The sequence below is a fragment of the Mustela nigripes genome, chromosome 2 (assembly GCF_022355385.1).
Source record: "Mustela nigripes isolate SB6536 chromosome 2, MUSNIG.SB6536, whole genome shotgun sequence".
NCBI classification, from domain to species: domain Eukaryota; kingdom Metazoa; phylum Chordata; class Mammalia; order Carnivora; family Mustelidae; genus Mustela; species Mustela nigripes.
Window position 1 is genome coordinate 145,851,339 of NC_081558.1, and position 21,802 is coordinate 145,873,140.

The 21,802-nt window shown below is 37.3% G+C and overlaps 1 long non-coding RNA gene across 3 annotated transcripts in view; it reads right to left on the reverse strand.

The window, feature by feature from the left end:
- Nucleotides 1–284: 284 nt before the first annotated feature.
- LOC132012149 (uncharacterized) overlaps nucleotides 285–21,802 on the reverse strand; it is a 248,871-nt gene continuing 227,353 nt past the window's right edge. The window contains exons 3-5 of one of the 3 annotated variants that reach the window (XR_009402539.1): nucleotides 8,101–8,831; nucleotides 3,566–3,738; nucleotides 285–549 (exon numbers count right to left, since the gene is read on the reverse strand). This is a non-coding gene — a long non-coding RNA (uncharacterized LOC132012149). Of the gene's footprint in view, nucleotides 3,739–8,100; nucleotides 8,832–21,802 lie in introns of all 3 variants that reach the window. The other 2 variants (XR_009402538.1, XR_009402540.1) reach the window with 2 other exon arrangements.

Genomic DNA, 21,802 nt, shown 5'->3' on the forward strand with positions numbered 1-21,802 from the left:
CCAATGGGAGAGGTTTACATTTAACCCTGTGTACATATGTATTGCTTGAATTTCATAATAAGAAAGTAGTCACAGGGCGCCTGGGTGGCTCAGCGGGTTAAAGCCTCTGCCTTCCGCTCAGGTCATGATCCCAGGGTCCTGCGATCGAGCCCCGCATCGGGCTCTCTGCTCTGCGGAGAGCCTGCTTCCCCCTCTCTCTCTGCCTGCCTCTCTGCCTACTTGTGATCTCTGTCAAATAAATAAATAAAATCTTAAAAAAAAAAAAAGAAAGTAGTCACAAATTACTTGCGTGTTGAAAACAGTTTTTAATTAGAAAACAACACATATCCCTTATGACAGAAAGTTTATAGCTTCACTTAATGAACAGTCTTTTTGAACAACGCTGGCAATATTGACAGGATGTCATTACATTCATACTTGATGAATCTTGATATGGACAGAAGTAACTGGCTTCACATATGCTTCTACTTTGTTTGAAACATATTTATTTTTTGTGATAAGCCTAATAGAACCATTTTTAGTAGATTAGCATGTCTTGGGAAATTTAGCCTGTAGAAAACAAAACAAAAAAATGGAAAAAAGAAAAATATGTATTTGCCTAATGATTTCTTTCACACATTACAAAAATTATCACTTCGGTCCCTGAAATTGTATCTATTTATTTTCACATGAAGAAATCATGTGGGTCATGACTATCAGATCTTCGCAGATATCAGTAAGTTTAGAGGTTAGCAAAGCACTAAGAATTGCCCATACTGTTCTTAGTATGGTGTGTCTTACTAAAATAAATCCTTAATGGGCTACCCAGCCCACCATAAATGCCACTCTAATCTTCCTTTTGCTTTTTGATTTGTCAACAAAAAAGTATGTGTGTGGCGGGGTGCGCTATGACAATAATTATTAAACACATGGAAACATTTATTTATTCATGTGTCAAAACTTCATTGAATACCTATATATCTTAGCTACTGTGCAAGGAATACAAACAAAGTGAATGACAGAGTTACTGCTCCAAGAATTCCCGGCACTACTAGAAATCACTAATGAGTAAGCAATGTCTCTGAGCGTGCTGCATTTATGAGGAAGGTTGGGGAAATAGACTACCAAGTCAGCCTTACAGGGGGAAATGGTGGAAAGGAGATTCAGGAAAAGATTCACAGAGAAACAGCTGGTTGGCCGACAGATGGGGTTCAGGACAAACACCCCAAAATATGGCATCTTATTATATTGAATATTTTAAGCTGAGGGAGTTTGAGAAAATGGAAGCAGGAAGTTCACTTCCTTCCTCCCATCCTTCTCCCCTGAAACTGAGGTCATAAACCCTTCACGTGAGAAATGCCCTCCCTCTGCCTGCAGGGAAAGAACATCCTTATCTCCTTAGAAAAAAATCTGAGAAGAATCCTAACAAACAGGCTTTGCTAAATTTCCCCAAGTTTACTGTACTCTCTTCATACTCTTAAACCTATCCTATCGTGACATGACTATCACTCTTCATTAACCCGAGCATAAAAATATTCAGTCCTTACTGGCTCTTTGGGTTTTTATTTCCTTATGAAGTTTCACACGTTAAAACATAAAATTGATACTAAATAAACATAGGTGCTTTTTTCATGGGAATCTGTCTTAGTCTAATTTTCAGATACAGCCAGGGACCCTAAGAGAATAGAAGAAAATTTTTTTTCTTCCCTACACCATGAGGTGAAAGCACATTCTAGGTTTAGGGAATAGTGAGTATGCCAAATAGAGTTCTAAAATGACACGGTAGAATTGGTAATTTGCAAATAATCCAATACTACCGAAGTGGAAATCGTGGAATCATCACCAAGTAGGCAAGAGACAACACTTACAATGCCATTGTAAAGACCTTTTCATAGGTACTGCAATAATACTAATTAAGGGAGAGGAATGACAAAGTGTACTTTAGGGAGAAAACTTCTAGTCTAGATGTTATGTGAAAACAAATTAAAGAGGATAGGACAGCGTAAGGACCAGCTAAGAAACCACCATACAACCCAAGTGAGAAATGATGGCTTGAACTAAATGGCCCTGGAATACTGAGTAGATTTGAAGATCAAATAGATGTGGGACTAGGAGAGCAGGAGGGATCAAGAATGGGCTTCAGAGAGTCTGTAAACCTTCCCCTAGAAAGGGAAATGCATATGGTTACTTGCATTTCTCTGGGGGAAATCATATATAGCTCTTACCAGATCCTGATGTGGGTTCATAACTGAAACAATGTTCAAACTGCTACCCTGTGCCATTATCATAGACACACTTTATTTAAAGACTCAAGTCTTCTTATAATTGTTTCTTATAGTTGTCAGATTTAGATAATAAAAACACAAGATTAGATACAGGATTTAGCAAATAAAAATTTATGTTTAACCAGGTGTCCCGTTCTTTATTTGGCATCCCTACTGAAAGACATTCATGCTGTGAAATAACATTTCTCTGGGATGACACTTTATATTCCTCATTATCTGGGTACAAAATTCCTTCAATTCAAATTCTGTTAATTAATTATTCGTTCAACAAATATTGATTGGCTGCCTACTCTGTACGTCCTGAGTACACATTAGTGAGTAAACAGATCATAGTCCCTTTCTCTGGGGAGTTTACAATGTAATTGAGCAGATGAATTCTTTTTTGAAGAGTAAATTAAAGAATTTAAGAAATAATTATAAATAGTAAGTGCTAGGAGACAAGCAGGGAGTCCTGCTAGAAAACAATGGGACATTTCGCTAGGGAAGGAAGCCAGGCCAGGTGAAAGGCAGGAAGGAAGGTATTCCAAGCAGCGGGAAGAATTGGGTGGAAGAACTGGAGGTGAGAAACAACTATTGAGTTTGTAAAACAGAAAGATTTTGTTTCGTAGTGAAGAGGGGGAGTAGAAGCTGAGTCCGCGCCATAGCATGCAGGGCCCATTGCAAAATGAGTGTGTGGCCCCTTTGTCGAAAAGTAGGGGAAAAAAGTGCCATTAAAGGTCTTAGAATATAACATCCTTTCTTTTGTTATGATTTTTTAAACCTGTTACTATCAATCTAAATTTTAAAAAATCTTTCAAGTTAAAATTTTAAATCATTAACACCAATTTTTCCATCTATCTTTGTTCAGCAATGTCACTTTTAAAGGAAAATACAAAAATATTTACCTCGTATGCAGAATCACCAAAATGACGTGATTTGTATTTCATAGCTCATACAACCACATGTATTTCATTCTTAACCAAAACAGTGGAAATGCTGCACAAAATGGACTCGACTGTTTTTTTTTTTTTTAATCCCTTCTTGATACAAACACATTGTACCCACACTCTTCCCCTTTAGCTTGCTGATAGATAAGAAGGAAGGACTCTGTGGAAAAGGAGCAATGGACTGCCCTATCTTTCCCTTCTCATCGACGCCATCCCTTACGGGCTAACCCAGGGCAGTCAGAGTAAGAAAGATCTAGTAGGACTTCTTGGTCCTTTGGGTTTCTTGGCATGCCATTGCCTTCTTTCTGCACTAGAAGCAGGGTCTGGTTCAAAAGGGAAAGACGGCTTCTGGGGGCTTCAGCACCCTCCACTTACTTAGCTGCAGAGAGCACCCTCAGCTTGTACTCTGAACTCCCACACAATCGAGAGTCCAGTGGAATCTCGTGCTTCTAGAGTACAGCGAAGTGCGCCTCAAGGAACAATGGGTCTATATAGTTGGACGTATTTCTTCTGCTTGTGGCATGCTCTGTTGTCTCATTGGAATTTACCTACAAAAAGCAAGTCAATGATAAAATTAAGAATTTCAGAATGGCAACAGTAGAGCATTAAACCAAACACAAGGCCCTGTGCATCACAGGCCCATGAAGCCAGCCCTCTGTGAGAGAAGAGGAACCTGGAGGAATGGGCAGAAATCAGACCTTGGAACTCTTGATGTTTGGGGTCTTTAATTTTCCCAATTGCTCTCCCCACTCCCAGATCCTCTTTCTTCTGTATGGAAAACCTATGCATCATTTAAAGGAAACAATCCTTGTCTTAAATCCATTCCATTTGTTCCAAAATAACATTACTTTCTATTTATGAAGCCTTTCTTTCTTATTTACTAATGATGCCTTGAACTTAAATGAAAAACAATCAAAACGCAAATTTTTCTTTACCTCTACTTACCTCTAGATCTGTCATGAAAATAATAACAATAAAATAACAACAATAGCACATTATGAATTGAGGAATCAATAATGAAGGCCAAATATTTGATGTAGTAGTTTGCAGTGCAAACTGCTTAGAAGCAGACATCATGAATCTCCAAGAACTCTTTCACAGTTGAATTTTGCCATTTCACAGGACTGTTGGCTCTGGGGTGATGCCCTCTTAATCTGTTTTCTGACACCCATTAATGCATTTCCTCACTTCCATGATTGGAGTACTGCACGCACTGATCACTGATTTGTAAAGTGGTGTGTGAATGTCCGATGCATTTTAAAAAGAAACCTTTAACACTTCATTGTGTTCTAGCCTGACTTCACTTTACAGTGCAGTCCCCTGTGTCACTTGCTGTCGGGGTCCTGATGCATCAGAACTAGGTAAACAGAAGGAGGCAGGGGACAGAAGAAAGAAAACATAATAAACTTGTAGACCAAGGGCACTCATACTGCCAGCATTCTCTCATAGATTATAATTAAATGAAACCCCTGAAAATCTTCTTGAAGATATTTTTGCTTGGTGAGTTTTTTTTGTTTTGTTTTGTGTGCGTGCGTGTGTGTGTGTGTGTGTGTGTGTGTGTGTGTGTTTGTTCTTCTTATACTACACAGCACCACTGAATCTCATTATAATTCTGCTCTGGTCTGTTCTCTTCCTGCACTTTGGGAAGCTGGCTGTCATTAAGGACTCATGAGACACCTGTGCAATGCTCACTGGGTTTCATGGAATTCTCCATGCTCACAGTTTTTTGTAATGATATGAATGCCTGAGCTTGGAAATTTGCACCACTTGAGAATAGTAACAAAATATTGAACATGGGATTTTCCTTCAAATACTTCCTATCTTTGAAAAGAATCACCCTTTTTCTCAAAATAATTTTCAAAATTCCCTGTAGAATATTTATTTTTAAGACCCGCATTTAAGACCACACTTAAGAAAATGTGATTTTCATCACATTTATTCTTCAGAGCTGATTTATAAATACTATTTATACTATAAATTTCTCGTTCTAAGAGTCAATATTACCAAGTCAACAAAACAAAAGACACATTACATTTTTTGTCTGTTTTTTTTAAATTTTAAACTAGTAATTCTTTTTTTTTAATTTTTTTAAAATTTTTTTATTACTTTTTATTTCATTTTTTTCTCTTTGGTGGCTTAGGAAAAGTACCAATGATACAGAAAAAGAATTGTATAATGATGTAAGATTACTAATTATTCCTAACACATCAAACTTATTTTTTAATATCTGCCTTATAAAAATATATATACTAGTAGTAGATACTAAAATCAGAGTTTGTCCACCCAACATGCAGCAAGCAATAAAAACAGACACCAAGTTTTTGCAGTGAAGAAAGGTAGACAATTTATTGGTGAGGAGAATGGGGAGCTAAGCCGAAGAGTCCCCAAACTCCCCAATGGCTTGCAAGTGAGGGTTAAAAGAGTAAAAATTGGGGCAGGTGTTCCCTGAGAAGATGGATGTTGCTGACTGAAGGCCCATGAAGTCATGTTGACAGAAGTCTCTTGAGAAGGTCGACACCATTAGTGAGAGGCCCATGAGGTTCTATTAGCAGATGTTATTTAATAACTCCTGGTGCCCCTTCACCTGATCCCCTGGAGGCTTATTCCATTAGAATCTAAAAACTATTCTTATTCTTTATGTTGGAGATTTCATTAAGTATATCTTGGGATTATATGTTTAGGGTAGAACTGATTAAACTACTTGTCCTACAGGTTCCTTTGAATGACAAGCATTTCTATCCCTTGAACCTAGGCCCACGTGTTCCTTGACTGGTCTTGTGGGGCCCCTGGAGCTGATAAGACCCCTTTCATTTTTCCATCTGGGCTCACAAGATGGACGCTGGCTTCATGACTAGAGACTGTAATAGGTACTAAAGTCTATATACATACATAATCTACAGTATAGTGCTATTGCCATAAACATTAGGTTAAATTAGCTGAGATTTCTTTGAAACTGTCTGGCTGGCACATTTCTGCCATTGTGTTTTTTTTGTTTGTTTGTTTGTTTGTTTGTTTGTTTTGTTTTGTTTTGTTTTAGTATGCTTTACTTAGCGCATCCTTTTCTCCTATGGGCCAAAGCCCAGATTCATGACTGCCTGACTCTTTTCATTCTTACTCTCTCCCTTCTCATTTCCTCCAAGGTAGACAAGGTCTTCTCTAAGTTGTCCAAACCATAGCTATTTCAGGAGCTCAGTGGTGAGCTTTTGATATGTTAAAGGAGAGAGTAAAGAATTTGGAAAATCCTCTTTCAAGGCAATAGCTGGTTTATGAAGCTATTATCTTGATGCATAATCTACTTTGCATTTGTTTCTTCTATTTGAGTGCCTTCTTGAAACTACCTAATCTGTACACATACTCAGTCCCAGGCAGACGGATGCATAACTAACCAGAGTGAAGCCTTATATCTAGAAAAAGCAAAAATAATAGTTTATAATTTTCAGATGCTCTCCCTTTTTTAATGATATAGCCAATACCCAGTTTCACAGGAATTCATCCAGTGTCTTCTCAAGTTACACTTGCTATTTATTTCCTCATCTTCTTACAAATCTACCATTTGCCAAAACTGCCAACAACAAAAAAACTAAATACTATATGTCTTCCAGATTCATGCATACCCTTGACACTTCCACTCTGGTGGTAGAATGGCAGCACTAAGGCAGCGTACGTAGAGACAATGGAATAAGTGAAATTGAATACAGCTCCCCAATTAATAAGATTTATTTTAGTAGTAATAGTAGTATCAATATTTATAACAAATGAAGTGTATTGAATAACCAAGACTACACAGGCACCTTTACTGACTGCCTTTGGAGAAGAGGGAGGAGATTAACACTTCAGGGGATTCAAAACTCTTCCCCAGCTAACACTGGCCTCTACTAACCTTATGACCTGGTTACTTAAGGCCAATTTAACATATCCCTAGAAATGTAACCAACATGCCACTTAAATAGATTCATGTTTGGCCAGGGACTGACAGGTTCTTTCTCCTCCTATGTGTGCTTTCCAGTAGCTGCAAGTTTCCTATCATTTCTCTTTAGGATGCCAATAATTATTTTTCAAGTGTCTCCACTTAGACGAATATGAGGATGTCATTTCCAGATGTGATAGCCATGTGATTTTGGAAGTGTTGAGTGCAACGAAGGCAAGATACACAAATAGAACCATCTCACGAACTACTTAAGGAAAGGACTGATGTTGTGGTGGCCAGGAGAGGGCTGGGGAATAGCTAATGAAGGGTATTAACTATGGGGAGTTCTGGAAAGCAAATTCTGGGAAGAGACTGTGCCTACTTTCTGTCCTTTCTCACTTTACAGGCCTAAATGAGAACTATACAAGGAGTCCCCAAATTACAGGGGTTGCAGGATCTTGTGATGCTATTTGGTAAAAAGCTCATCCATACATAGGAGGACCTCGTATGAGGCTCCCAAATTCCTGATGATCTCATTCCTCCATAACACTGGGGTGAGGAGATAGGCAAGCATCTGTATGATAAGCTAATGCTGTTTTTATTTTGGATTGCTTTGAGTGTATAGTTAGGATTTAGAAAGTATATATTTGCACCGCTTAATTTCCTTTTTTAAAATTTTTAAATTAAAAATAAACTCCTCTCATGCTGGACATCTATTCTGTGTATATTTGCAACCAGGTTTCAATAGTTGCAATAGTTGCTCCTGTTAATTATTGTTATTTTAATATCCCAGGAAACATTCTCTAGAAACATTCTCTAGAACCTGTTCATGCCATATACATGCATAACTTAAAAAAATAGGATGTATTGGTTCTTTCTTTTACTAAAAATGTAATATATAGGTATTGCAGAAAAATGTAAATAGAGAAATGCACAAAGTTGAAAGACATTTAAACTTCTGAAATATTTGTACGCCCATTATCTAATTGCATCCCCATAATACCTTACAGATAAGGCAAGATCATTGTCCATGTCGCTGTTGTGGAAAATGAGAGTGAAGTGAGTTGCCTCTAGTTCACAGCAGATCCAAGGCTACCCCTGGGCCTTGTCTAATTCCTAGGCCAGAACCTCTTTCTGTGCCATACTGTGGGTCACAGGGAGTGGAAAGGGAGCAAGGATTCCCTGGTAATTGGAGACAAAGAGAGAAATGCAGACACATTTGCATGACTAGTCCTGAGCCCCGCAAGGCTCACCAGTGAATTCTCTCCAGCTGCATCTTCTATGGCAGATTTCTCAGTGGTATTGAAAGCCGCTTGGAAAGCTGCCTCCCTCAGTGACCACAGAAGCTGACAGCTCTGGCTGAGTGATCCTTGGCCCTCATTAGATATCCACCTCCGAGTTCCAAAGGGTGTGGAAGGAGTGTGTGTAGTCCCTCCTCTTTCCCTCCTGACGTTATGTTGCAGGCTGGATCACGAACCTGGAGAGAATTCAGATTAGCATGATCATTGTTTAGAGGAGAGGTGCGCTCCAGTCTGTATTTCAGTCAAGGGCGGGTGTATCCATGTTTGTATATAAATACATCCACCTGGGGCGCCTGGGTGGCTCAGTCTGTTAAGAGTGTGTCTTCAGCTCAGGTCATGATCCCAGGGTTCTGGGATCAAGCTGCATGTCAGAATTCCTGCTGGGAGTCCACTTCTCCCTCTTTCTCTGCTCTTCCTCTTCCTCTCTCTTTCTCTATAAAATAAACAAATAAAATCTTTAGAAAACAAATAAATACATCCACCGTCCATTTGCCTTCTGCCCAGAGACACTCTAGGCAAATCTGCTTTAATAAATGTACTTGTAAAATGCTCTGTAGTTCTTACATGGTTGATTATCCATGTAAAAGGTGTTCCAAATAACAAACAGCTAATAGCAAATGAGAACGAGTGATGCTACTTGATGTCTATATGAGTAACAGATTTTAAACAGTTTTCCCTGCCAATTGAATACCTGTCTTTAAAGCCTATATTTAAAGTTAAATATTGATACCATATGGTTTAGGGAGAATTAGCCCTCTGTGGTCCTGAACTATATTGAAAGCATCATTATTTATATGTAAAGTAAATTTATGAATGAAAGACCATTATATTAAATATTCTCAGTGGCAAATAACATGAAAGAGAATGGCTGTATTTAGAACAGTAGGAAATAGAGACAAATAGAATAGATAAAGGAAACGATTTCATAAAACGGGCCAGGGGCATGTGGAATACATTAACAGAAACAAGATAGGTAACCTATACCACATGTGCACGAGCCGATACGCTCAGCAGTCTCCTAACTGAGCGTTATGACAAAGAGACTGTCATGGACCTGGAAGCAGAGGGCAGATGTGACATATTTGTTAAGCAGGACTAGATGAAGAAGCTATGGAATCTGTTAAAAGTCACATTTCCAAAGAATGGGGAAACATCATGGATGAATTTTTTGCTTATTATTTTTTTCTGATATTTCAAAGTAATGACAAACACTTGGTATTGAATCTTTCATTTTCACACTCATTTATTCACCTTTGCTCACTACGGCCTCACCTTCACTCCCAGCAAAAATACAACATATGCCTGCGTGCAGGGCCTAGAAGGCCAATATTGCAAGTAGACAACCTCTGAGATTTTTGCTGTCTTTGTGGACAACCACTAGAGAAAATCTTAGCTGACCACAGTCCTTACACCACAGTCCTTGTACTCAAGACCAGTTTTTAAATTGACTGACCATTGGAACATCACCTGGAAAAGTAAGAACAACAAAAAATCCAGGCCTCTGATGATTCCACTGTCTAAGGAAAGGGCATATACAAAAAGGGAGTTCTCAAAACCAATTGGTTAATTTTAAGGCCAGAATGTGACCATAGAAATTTTTTTAATGACTAGAGAGCCAATACATTGAAATGATCATATTGAGTTTTTTTTGCCACATAAAGAAATAAGGAATCTTGTGGGTCTACCACAGTATAAAGAGGTCACTCAAGAGAATAAAATGTAAAATTGTGGGCGCCTGGGTGGCTCAGTGGGTTAAGCCGCTGCCTTCAGCTCAGGTCATGATCTCAGGATCCTGGGATCGAGTCCCGCATCGGGCTCTCTGCTCAGCAGGGAGCCTGCTTCCTCCTCTCTCTCTCTCTACCTGCCTCTCTGCCTACTTGTGATCTCTCTCTCTGTCAAATAAATGAATAAAATCTTTAAAAAAAAATGTAAAATTGTTCCTTAGAAAGATTGTTTCCCCTCTTGTAATTCATCATACGACATCCTAGTCCGTTTTCTGAGAGTCTTTTCTTATCCTGAGTTTTGATGAGTACTCTTCCTGATACTAAGCTTATGCTTATCAAATTATCAAAAATACTCTTGAATGATAATATCTACTCTGGGTGCAAGCATGCAGAAATAAGGACTCATATTGCTGGAAGGAGAACAAGTTGATTCCCACTGTACCATTGTAAACATCTGATCTCTTATGAGGGATTATCTGGGTCTGCGTTAGGAGAAAGAACATCCCAGAGGTATCCGTCCCTTTAGAACACAAGAACAACAACAAGGACAGTGGTCTTAAAGATTTACAGAGGAGGGACCTGAAGAGACACAGAGATGAGACAAATGAATGGTTAGAAGCACAAAGATGGTCATTATATGTGAAGAGCTCAGTTCAGTACTGACTAAGGGACTCTATCCAATAATCCAACCAAATTTCCAGACTGAGAGCAAGCATTCCAGACTGCCTTCTGGGTTGTTGTGACACTTTCCCCATCAGTGACTGATCTGCCAATATCTTGGGAGGAGGCACATGTAGTCTATCAAACTCTTCACAACAACCAAGAATTAATTTGGGAATAAAACTCCTCAAAATGGAGAAATACAACAGTGTATACTTCTTTCATCATAACCAAAATAGTTTGGCATCGAGAACTCTACCACTGTATTAGCTTATTATCTTTGAAAACTGGGTTTGTTGGGATGGCAGCATTTAGATATCACTTAAGGGATCTAACTTTCTGCAATTTAGAAAACAATACTTAGACAGAACACATACAGTCAATTCTTAGGTGTGTTTATTCTTGCCCTGCCTGTGTTTATTCCAGACACAGACACATACAATATGTTTTGGGAATACATAATCAACTATATGAAGTGTTTTGTAAATTACTTTGTGTGGAATGAACACCTTTTTACTCATGAGTCTATTTTGTTATTATCTAACATTAATTGCCAGACAAAGTCAACTTCACAAAAACTCAGAGTAGGCAGCTACATGAATGGGGTAATTTATGGACATCTTAAATAACACTGATGAAAATATGGCTCACCACCAGCCTGCAACCATGCCTGACCTTATTATGATCAGCATCATACAAGGGAGCTATGAGGAAATAGGCAGTTTACTATCTGTAAATGGAAATCTATCATCTGGCTAGCACTTCAGCATGAATTAGTTAAACTCAGTATGAGGAAATGCGATTTAGCAGAGAAAATGCCAAGGGAGTAGTAATAAAAGACAGAAATGTATTGATTGGGAGACAAACGGAGAATAAAAGGAGGTAAGAAATGTCTGACAGTGACATTCAGCACTGCTACCACAAGGAACCCCAGCAACCAGTGTTTGGCTGTAAGGGCACAAGAACCCTAAAAGGTTATGTCATCAGGCTGATAGAATCAGGAGAGAGTGGGTACCCACTTTCTCAAAGAATTTTATCTAAGTCTTTACCAGTTCTAATGTGGTACATATCTGGGATTTTACAAGGGTCATTTTAATTCAGATTATTTTCTCTGATATTCTAATATTGAAAAAAAAGTTTAAATTAAAATATGTGTGTGTCTGTGTGTGTTCTCTTTATACCATAATTTGGAGTAATAGGAGGTAAACTTGTTATAATTCTGATTTAGGTTAGATATTACAAAGGGATTTCTTTTTCTGAGCACTGCTTTATGCCTTTACCTTTTCTTTCACTTTATTTTCATAAATTCATCACATTGTCAGTTTAGAAATCTTCTCAACAACTGGTATGAGAATTCTGTACTTTTCTTTTTGTCTTTGAGCAGAAAAATGCCAACATGCGCTTCCTAAATAATCCCTAAGTGTCCCATGCAAGGTGTTGGCAGACAGACATCCCAGATTTACTAAGCCTCTCCCCCTCACCCTTGGCCCAAGTTATTTTTCTGTGGAATGCATAACTCTTCAGAATTGTTTATGCGAATTTTAAAGACTAAATGGTCATGATGCAAAGAGGCGTGTGATTATTAAAGCGAAGTATTTTCTAATTCTTTTGTCTCCACTTCCTGCTTCCAATAGCTGACACTAATTTAAATAATGAATAAGCGCCATGGTTACCTTTTGCTCTATTCCATGCTAAACATCAGCACCTGATCTAGTTTCCGGCATTATTGCAAAGACATTTAAGTGTACAGTATAAGATTGTACTTGATTTATTAAAGTAATGAATTAGTTTTATTGTGGGTGATTAAATGTATTTTACTTTTTAAAGCACAAGAACTAGAAAAGGAGAGCATCGTTACAATCTGAAAATAACTAGAAAGATAAGTTCATTAACTTGCCTACACTTGTGCATCATAAAAACCTTGTTAAAAATTATTCCCTAGCCTGCTGTATTAGCTTCTTTATGAGGTAATTTCTTCATACAGTAATAAGATTTTTCTTTTACTCTCCAGTGCATATTAAACCCACTAATCTTCTTTTATAAACTATAGTTTCAGCCACTTTCTCAATTGACTCACTTTAAAGATACACTTCTATTAATATTAAAGGTAGCAAATGCAGATATGAACTTTGCAAAACATGCTTTCGGATTTATGGCACAATCTTGCTACAGTGTACTGGAATAGCACAAAAGGGAAAAAGCAGTAAATGTCGAGTATGTCTCATGACAAACCAAACAATCTCAGTCCCCATAGAATTAATTTCCCACCCCATTCATTATGTGAATGAACTGTAGACATATTTTCTGCTGTCAGCAAATAAAAACAGAATGGAATGACTCTGTTCATTGAAAGAAATAAAATAAAATCTTGCACAGGAACCACACAGTCGTCAACGATCTGATTGATATAGATTATTGGTGTCCTGGGAAAAGGACAACTGGTAGCCATTTCTACCTGTGGGTTGATCTCCAAGGGTCAAGATTTTCATTCTGTATCCAGAATCAAATCAGTCATGTATGAGGTGGAAAATTCAGTCTTTCTGTGATTGAATTCCAATTATTATGGTTATATCCCTTGTTTCTGTAATTCTTTTCAAATATCCAATCATTTAAACAGCTTATTATTTAACAATGGCAATAAGTAATTAAGCTAATACTGGGCTTCAAGCATCCTCAAATGGGTAATTCATCTAGGAAATAAGTCAAATTGTCATAGAAATCTATTTTATTTTATCTTTTTTAAGAAATTTTTTAAAGACCTTTCATTTTTTTGACAGAAAGACACAGCGAGAGAGGGAATACAAACAGGGGGAGTGGGAGAGGAAGAAGTAGACTTCCCATTGAATGGGGAGTCCAATGTGGGGCTCAATCCCAGGACCTGAGTTGAAGGCAGACCCCCAACAACTGAGCCACCCAGGAGCCCCTAGAAATCTATTTTAAAAGAGAATGCAGAAACAGCTGCTCTGACTTTTTTTCCTTCCCCTTGACTTTAAAGTGAAAAATAAGACCTTCCCTGTAGTTGGACTTCGTTGTTCACTGAATAACAGAGATTTAAAATTTTTTGTTTGTATGTGGAACTGGGAAGTGGCATTTGAAATATATGAGAAAGGCAGAATTGCTCATATATAAAGTTTCTCACAGATCAACAAAAACTAGAGAAACACCTCAGTAGAAAAAAAGAAATTTGAATTGAAGAGACTATACAAAAGAAGGACTATAACGGGCCAATAAATATCTGAAGAAAAAAAGTTCAACCTTTCCACTAGTTAAAAATACAGATTAGAAATTTTCATTTTTTTTCCAACATCAGATTGACAATGTTAAAAATAATGGAAATAACTTATTGTTCATTGTTTGGGAAAACAGAACTCTCCTATGTTGCTCATGAGTACAATCTTTTGAGAAACTGTGAACAATATGTAAGATAAAACAAAACAGAAAACTAACCATGCATAATATTTACCCTGCTCCCTAAGAATGCATTTGGGTGTATACAGAAGATGATGGTGAGAGAGAAGAAAAAAATGGTAACAATGCAATGTTCACCAATACTTTGCTAATTAGGATACATTTGAAAATATGGAACATATTCAGCCATTACTTTATTGGCCAACATTGAAGGATTTTTACTACGCAGTAAGTAGAAAACAAATGATCAAACAGCACACATGGTATAGTGTGGGCTTTTTATCAAAAGTACAAATATATAAATATGCATGTTCATTTAAAAAAAGAATATATACTAAAATGCTAGCAATGGTTGTTGCTGGGAAACTGAATAATGGGTTGTAAATAGCCTGTGCTGATTTTCATTAACTTTCTGCTCTTCCCTTTTCTTTCCACCTCTTAACCACATTGAATAAATAAATAAATGCTTGGAAGCCAACTTCAATCTTCTATGGAATATATGATTACTGACACAAGAAATTAAAGTTCGGATACATGTTTAACTTTTGTAGGTAACACAAATCATTCGGCCATACGTAAACATACATATGATAGAATAATAACATACGGATGAGGTCTCTTATATTTAATAGGTACTCAATAAATAATGTGTCAATAATGTTAAAGATAAATGAATTTAGGTTAACATTAACATTTATGCCATTTTTATTGAGTTAGCAGATTAAGATCATAAGTAATTATTTCCTCTTTTTTCAAAATTTTCAATATACTATTACAAGTTAAAATTTATAACATTTTAAAGTCTCCAAAATTCTTATACATATTAAATCTAACATTACAGAAGTTGGCAAACTATCATTTATTCGTCTAAAATAAAAGCATGAAGTAAATTTTAAGTAAGATTTCTACAAATTTGCTTCTTTTGTATATGTATGTGTATGTGTGTGATTGTTTTAAAAAGAAATTATAAGGCCCTTTTTAGAGAGGCCAAATAACTATCTTAATTACTACATTCTATGGAGAGATACTTTAGAGTTGAAATGCTTACTTTTTAAAAAAAAAATAGGAATTTGTATCTTTATTTTTATATTTATCTCATAGAGTTTTACATTCTCAAATTCTTCCCTCTTGTTCTCTATTTTCATTTCTTCTGCAGGCTAATTTGTTGTTCCATCCTACAACCAATCACATAAGCCTTCCTCCCCGGTATATTTTCTCAAGAGAGAGAGAGAGAGGTTTGTGTATGTGTGTGACTTTCGCAGGAGTTGCTGTCATCTTTTCTTGGACCAGTTGTTACATTTCTCTTTAGTATTTCTATAAATCTGCATTCTACTTTAGAATTCCTTCTTTCATTTATGTCCCATATTCTGAATGAGCAGATTACCCCAGCATGAACATCCCTACACAATTTCTTTGGACTCTCCCGTTTAGCCAGGTGTTACTCAGTTCTTTCTGCAAGGCCATCAGGAAAGGAGCTTTCTCTGAGATGGTCCTATCAAGAATACATATTTTGTAGTCCTCTCTTCAACAAAATTAATAGTCTGGTCAAAAATAAACTAAAATAGAAACCAATGCTAGAAGTTAAAGATGAAAAAACACAGGTGAGGAAAATTCAATAGTTATGCATGGTTGATGGAAATTATAGAAACTTCGACCTCTACCAGTGAGAATACAAAGCATAAGTCAGTGTGGAGACTTCTAGACCTTTGTTCTATTTCTACCCACTTGTGCCTCACACATAGTAGGCCATCAGTTAGTATTTGTGGAACAAGTAAATAAGTGATGGAGGGTGGGCTGGCCACTCTGATTCCGAGATTTAAATCACTGAAAGAAACAATCAATCCTCCTTACATCCTTTTTCCCCAAGAGAAATCCAACACTGTTTCATCACAGTCACTGTTCTTATATCTGGTCTTAATAAAAAATAGATTTTAATAGTCTCAGAACCCATTACATTTGGCTATCATAAGCTGTTTCCACCTGCAGCCTTTACATAGACTTTAAATAAGCCTTTTCTGACTAAAGAAGGGCAGACCAGGTTGGCATCGTTAATATGAACTGTTCCTCCCTTCTGAGTACATATGTTGCTCCTAATGACAGATGGGAGCATTGGCTGGTTACACAAACTGTGAAGACTGAGGATTACAGGGCAAAAGGGAGGCTAAAATAATAAAAGACCCATAGTTTGGCTATTGTGGGTTGCTGGGGGGAGGGGGTTTGGGAGAAGGGGGTGGGATTATGGACATTGGGGAGGGTATGTGATTTGGTGAGTGCTGTGAAGTGTGTAAACCTGGTGATTCACAGACCTGTACCCCTGGGGATAAAAATATATGTTTATAAAAATAAAAAATTTAAAAAAAAAAAAATCTTTTAAAGCCTGAAGAGGTAGGGCTTTAAAAAAAAGAAAAAAAAAAAAAAAAAAAAAAATAATAAAAGACCCGCTCTGGTATTGTAAGCAAGTGCAGAAGGAATTTCTTCACCCTTGCTTGCCACTGGCCTCAACAAGGGAATTGGGGGACAGGGGTGGGGGATGCTCTGTGGCAAATTTGTTGACCAGCACACATTATAAGCAGACTGTAATGGTGGGCTAGGCCTTATTTGTCTAAGACATTAAAGTTACCCTTTTTAGTTAAGTGTTTTATTCTGGCATTTTGGAAAGATACATGATGCCAAACAGAATATTTATAACAAACCTTTTAAGATGTATTCTCATCTATTTTTGCCCTCAAAGGTCATTTCATAAAAGAGATCAAAAGGCAGCTTCTTCCAGGCCAGCTCAGTGGGTGGCCAGAAACAGATTAAGTACTAACAGAGCCCGGAAGAAGTACAAATCTGTAGGACTTGTTTTACACAGTTCCATAATATATTGTCTCGATTACTATGCCACATAATTACATATATGAAGTAGTTTAATTATAACTGATATAATGAAAAAGCATTAAAAATGATCTTGAAACAAGCTTACCAAATGGGCTTCCTGTGAATAGCTAAATCCTTTACTGGCGGTAATTTGTTTACGCAGTAATTTAAAGATCTTCAGGAACCTTTCCATCATTTGGGGGTTTAACTCTATGCAAAAGAATAGTTTCTATCTTTCCAATCGCTAAAATTCTACCGTTGAGAAATTCTGAACTTTTGGTTTATTTATTTTCCAGACCAGTACAGATTGAGTAGCTAAAGGTTTGAATTTGAAGTTTGTATTCTCCCCATTTTTTATATCTTGTTATTCTGTAGGTCCATTTGGTCAGCATTTCTGTGTATCATCAATGTGCAAGACATTATGCTAGACTTTTTTGGTATACAAAGGTGAAAGGGACATGGTAACTAAGCCAAAAGGAGAATCGCACATGTCAAAAATTTTTTTTTTATTTTTTTAAAATGTAAAATACCTCTTGCAGTCTGAAGAATGTTAAAAAGAGATGCCTAGAAAGTACAGTGACAGCTCAAAGGACATGTGCAACTCCACCAAGAGGTGCAGAGAAGGCTTAAATTCAGTTAAAGTAAGTCTTATCAAGTGAACTGCCATTTATCAAGAGAATGGCAAGGTTGCCAAAGGAGAAAGAAGAAAAAAAACTATTTGGAGGGAAAGGAAAGAATATGTGCACAGGTAAGATAGGGAACTCAAAGAAGTGGATGTAAGTACATTGAGAGCATAGAAAGGGAACAAGGAAAATCAGGGTAAGCAAATAGATAGGACTCAGATCAGAAACAACTCTCCTTCTTTATAAAGAGCCATTAGCCAAGTAAGAAGAGGGGTGATAAGAGCTGTGATACAGACAAATAGCTGGGAATGTATTGGAGAGCATTGGAAAAGAAACATGAGGTGGAGAGAACGATTATGTATGTTTCAGTCCTTCGGGGGAGAGGTGATTAGGTGATTAGCTGAGAGAGCAGGGGAGGAAGGAATAGATCTGAAAGGGATGCTGGATGAAAAAGCACAAGGATCTAGCAAGTTTTGTGAGTACCCGCTCCAGGATGGGTGAGTGGGTGGGTTTTAGTGCCAATGACCACTGATGGAAAATCAGAGTGAGGGGCAGATAAAAGAAGCATAACACTGTTAGTATCAGCTTTGTTGGCCAAAATGATGCATTATGTTAATAGTAGATTGCCAGGATCGGGTATAATGTGATTCATGCATATGTATGGCTGAAATTGAGAAACCCATACATGACCCAAGTGTATGGGAAGGTAGAGATTCAGTGACACCTGTGGCAGAATAATGGTCATCCAAAGATGTCCATGCTCAAATCCCCAGAACCTGCAAATATGTTGCTTGCACGGGGGGAAAAATGTTTTCCTGATGTGATCAAGGTTAAGGATGTTGAGATGGGAAGATACCACGTGGATTCAACCTAATCACACAAGTCTGAAAAAAGGAAGAAAAAGGCAGGAGAGTGGGCCACAGAGATGCGATATAAGAAGGACCTCACTTGCCATTGTAGACTTTGAAGATGGAGGGAAGGGAGCCACGAGCCAATGAATACAGATGTCCTACAGAAGACGGGAACACTCCTCAGCTGACAGCTTGAAAGGAAACTGGGATCTCAGGCCTATGGAATCAATGAACTGAATTTGCCAACAACCTGAATAAACAGGTAACAGATTCTCCCTTAGAGCTTCCAGAAAGAAACACTGTTTGCCAACACTTTGATTTTAGTCTAGTGGGATCCATAACAGACTTCTGACTCACAGAACTTTAAAATACTACATTGTGAACAAACAAACAAATAAATAAATATAAAATACTGCATTGTGTTGTTTAAATTTATGCATTTGCTGTAATTTTGTTACAGTAGCAATAGACCAATATACCAAGTTAGAACCCAGGATGCAGAAAAACTATGAGAGAAGGGGCTCAGGTGGTGGTAGTAACATTTTTGAGTTGCAAAGCAGAATTGCAAAAGCATTTTCCTCTCTATTATAAATAGCCAAATACAGAATTTTTCCATTTACTTAACTAGGAAGTACCTAGGTTTGTCTTCCTAAGGCACTTCTCTTAATATCACTTGGAAAACTTTGTTAATATAAAATATTAGAATAATATAGCACTGATTATAAATATTTTATTTATTTACATCTACCTCATTACCAGTAGACAGAATTATCTAACAAAAGTATATATAATAGAATAAAATTTAATGTGTTGTCAGGGATCTTTTGCTTGCAAGTAAAAGAAAGCAACAAGAAGTAATAACGTACAAAGGAATTTATTATAAGGATTCAAGAATGGCCCAGAGAATTTAAGGACAGGAATGCTGCTCTGCCTCAAGACCAAATGGACATGAAACCAAATGTGGCCGGCACATTCCCCAAGTGTTTAACTGTGGTCTTGCCCAGCATCTGTTCCACCCTGCTCTCTCACTATTAACTGCCTTCCTTTGTTCTTGAGCTACAAGGTAGCAGAAGGTCATCAAGTGCACCACGTTTTAATTTTATTAGAACTCCCTGAAGAAAGATTGGCTTGCCTCTCTCTCTGCCCCAAGTCTAAACCAAAGAGACTCATGTGGTCCAGGTTAGGTCAGAGCCCAGTCACCTGTGGCCAAGAGTGAGGTTATGTCAGGTTAAGTAGATCCATGAGACTGTGGGAAAAAGATATCTCCACCTATGGGATGCTAGTCAAGTCAGTTTCCTATATAACCACTGTAAACAGATATAGAGTATAAAACAGAAAATAAAGACAGAATAGCATAATAAAGCCTGTGTTTAAGTTGATACACAAAATTGCAGATTGGAAGGTCTTAGGTAATTGTTAAAGGGGGTTGTATATTTGTTTCTAAGCCTTATAAAGAACTAAAGGTGAAGACATAACTCGAAAGTCACCACTTCTCTAAGGTAACACCACCCAATAGCTAAGGAAAAGCAAATTCTCTTGGGCATTTAGGTTTGAGAAAAATTTCCCAGAATGGATTCTTTGTGGGATATAATGGGCAATATCTAAAGAAGCTTTATAAAGAACAATTGGAAACGTACATTCAGCTGTTTCTAATGGGCTCTTCATTGCAGCCAATGCCAGGGACATCAGCAGTATTTGCTGACTGGCCACCTGTTAATTGAAAGTATTGTTTATCTAATAAGTCTAATCATTGTTTCTAATTTTGAAATTAAAACATATGTTTATCGGGCGCCTGGGTGGCTCAGTGGGTTAAGCCGCTGCCTTCGGCTCAGGTCATGATCTCAGGGTCCTGGGATCGAGTCCCACATCGGGCTCTCTGCTCAGCAGGGAGCCTGCTTCCCTCTCTCTCTCTCTGCCTGCCTCTCCATCTACTTGTGATTTCTGTCAAATAAATAAATAAAATCTTTAAAAAAAAAACACATATGTTTATCATAGAGTCCAACTAATCTTCTACTAATATTTATTGTGAATGTTGAAAATACCAATTTCATATGAAGATAAAATCTCATTATATTAATCCAATTTGTATGAAAACCAATGGTGTGCTGGTCAATGTTTAACAACCTGTTCTAGGAGGTGCTGGGGTGGGAGGGTTGGATGGTGCTTTACTTTGTAGAGTTCATTGATGTCTACATTGCAAATACTTTTTTTTTTTTTTTTACAGATTTTATTTATGTATTTATTTGACAGAGAGAGAGCACAAGCAGCAGGCAGGGGGAGAGGGAGAAGCAGGCTAAGCCGGCAGCCTGATGTGCAGCTGGATCCCAGGGCCCTGGGATCATGACCTGAGCTGAAGGCAGACATTTAACGACTGAGCCACCCAGGTGCCCCAGTATTACAAATACTATTACATTTAACCAATTTCAAGTGAGCAGTGGGATACCACTGAATGTGGAGTTGGAAAGAAATGTGCAACAGCCCACCATTATATAGTATTTCTACCACACCAATACAATAAACATAAACAAACTCAAGACATAAGTAATAGTAAAAAGTAGCAGATAAGTAGGATGTGTTTAATTTTTAGTATTTGTTAACCAATTCATTTGTAGGTATATCATTTAACTATGATAATGGCTGCATTTAACAACTAGTTCTCAAAGTTCTTGAAGATGTAGCAGTCAGCTGTTACAAAGTCATACAGGCCAGCTCTAAGACAATACTGGAAAACCAACACTGAATAATTGTTTTCTAAAATGTTAAATCCATTAAGACATGCAATATGGACCACACTTGGCTGTAATGTAGTGTAATCAGCAAACAGTACTGAAAACATTCTTTTTAAGCTGTTTCACCCCAGTACAAGAATAAGCATCTACTTTATTGTAGCAGGTGCCTTCTTAGCAGGCCATTTTGGGTTAACAGTTGTGAGCAGTGGGGCAGTTTTTGTTTTGATGGTCTATAAACCAATAGAATTTGATCCAGTCTGAATGTACTTCAACATTCACTCAGAGTCTCTAGATTTTATTACCTGATTCACTATTTTAGTTTAATAATAAAAGCTACCTTACTATTTTAAATCATCCAGGAAATACACCCTTCTGAAACCTCCATTTTTGCTAACTCCTTCCTCCCAACTGAATATATTTTTGAGACAACATTTGGAAAATAGAGGATTTTTTAGGGACATAGCTATTTGATAGTAGCTTAGCACACGATATATAAAACATTTAAAATAATTTTTTAGATGCCAAAGTCTTAAATTTATCACATATAATA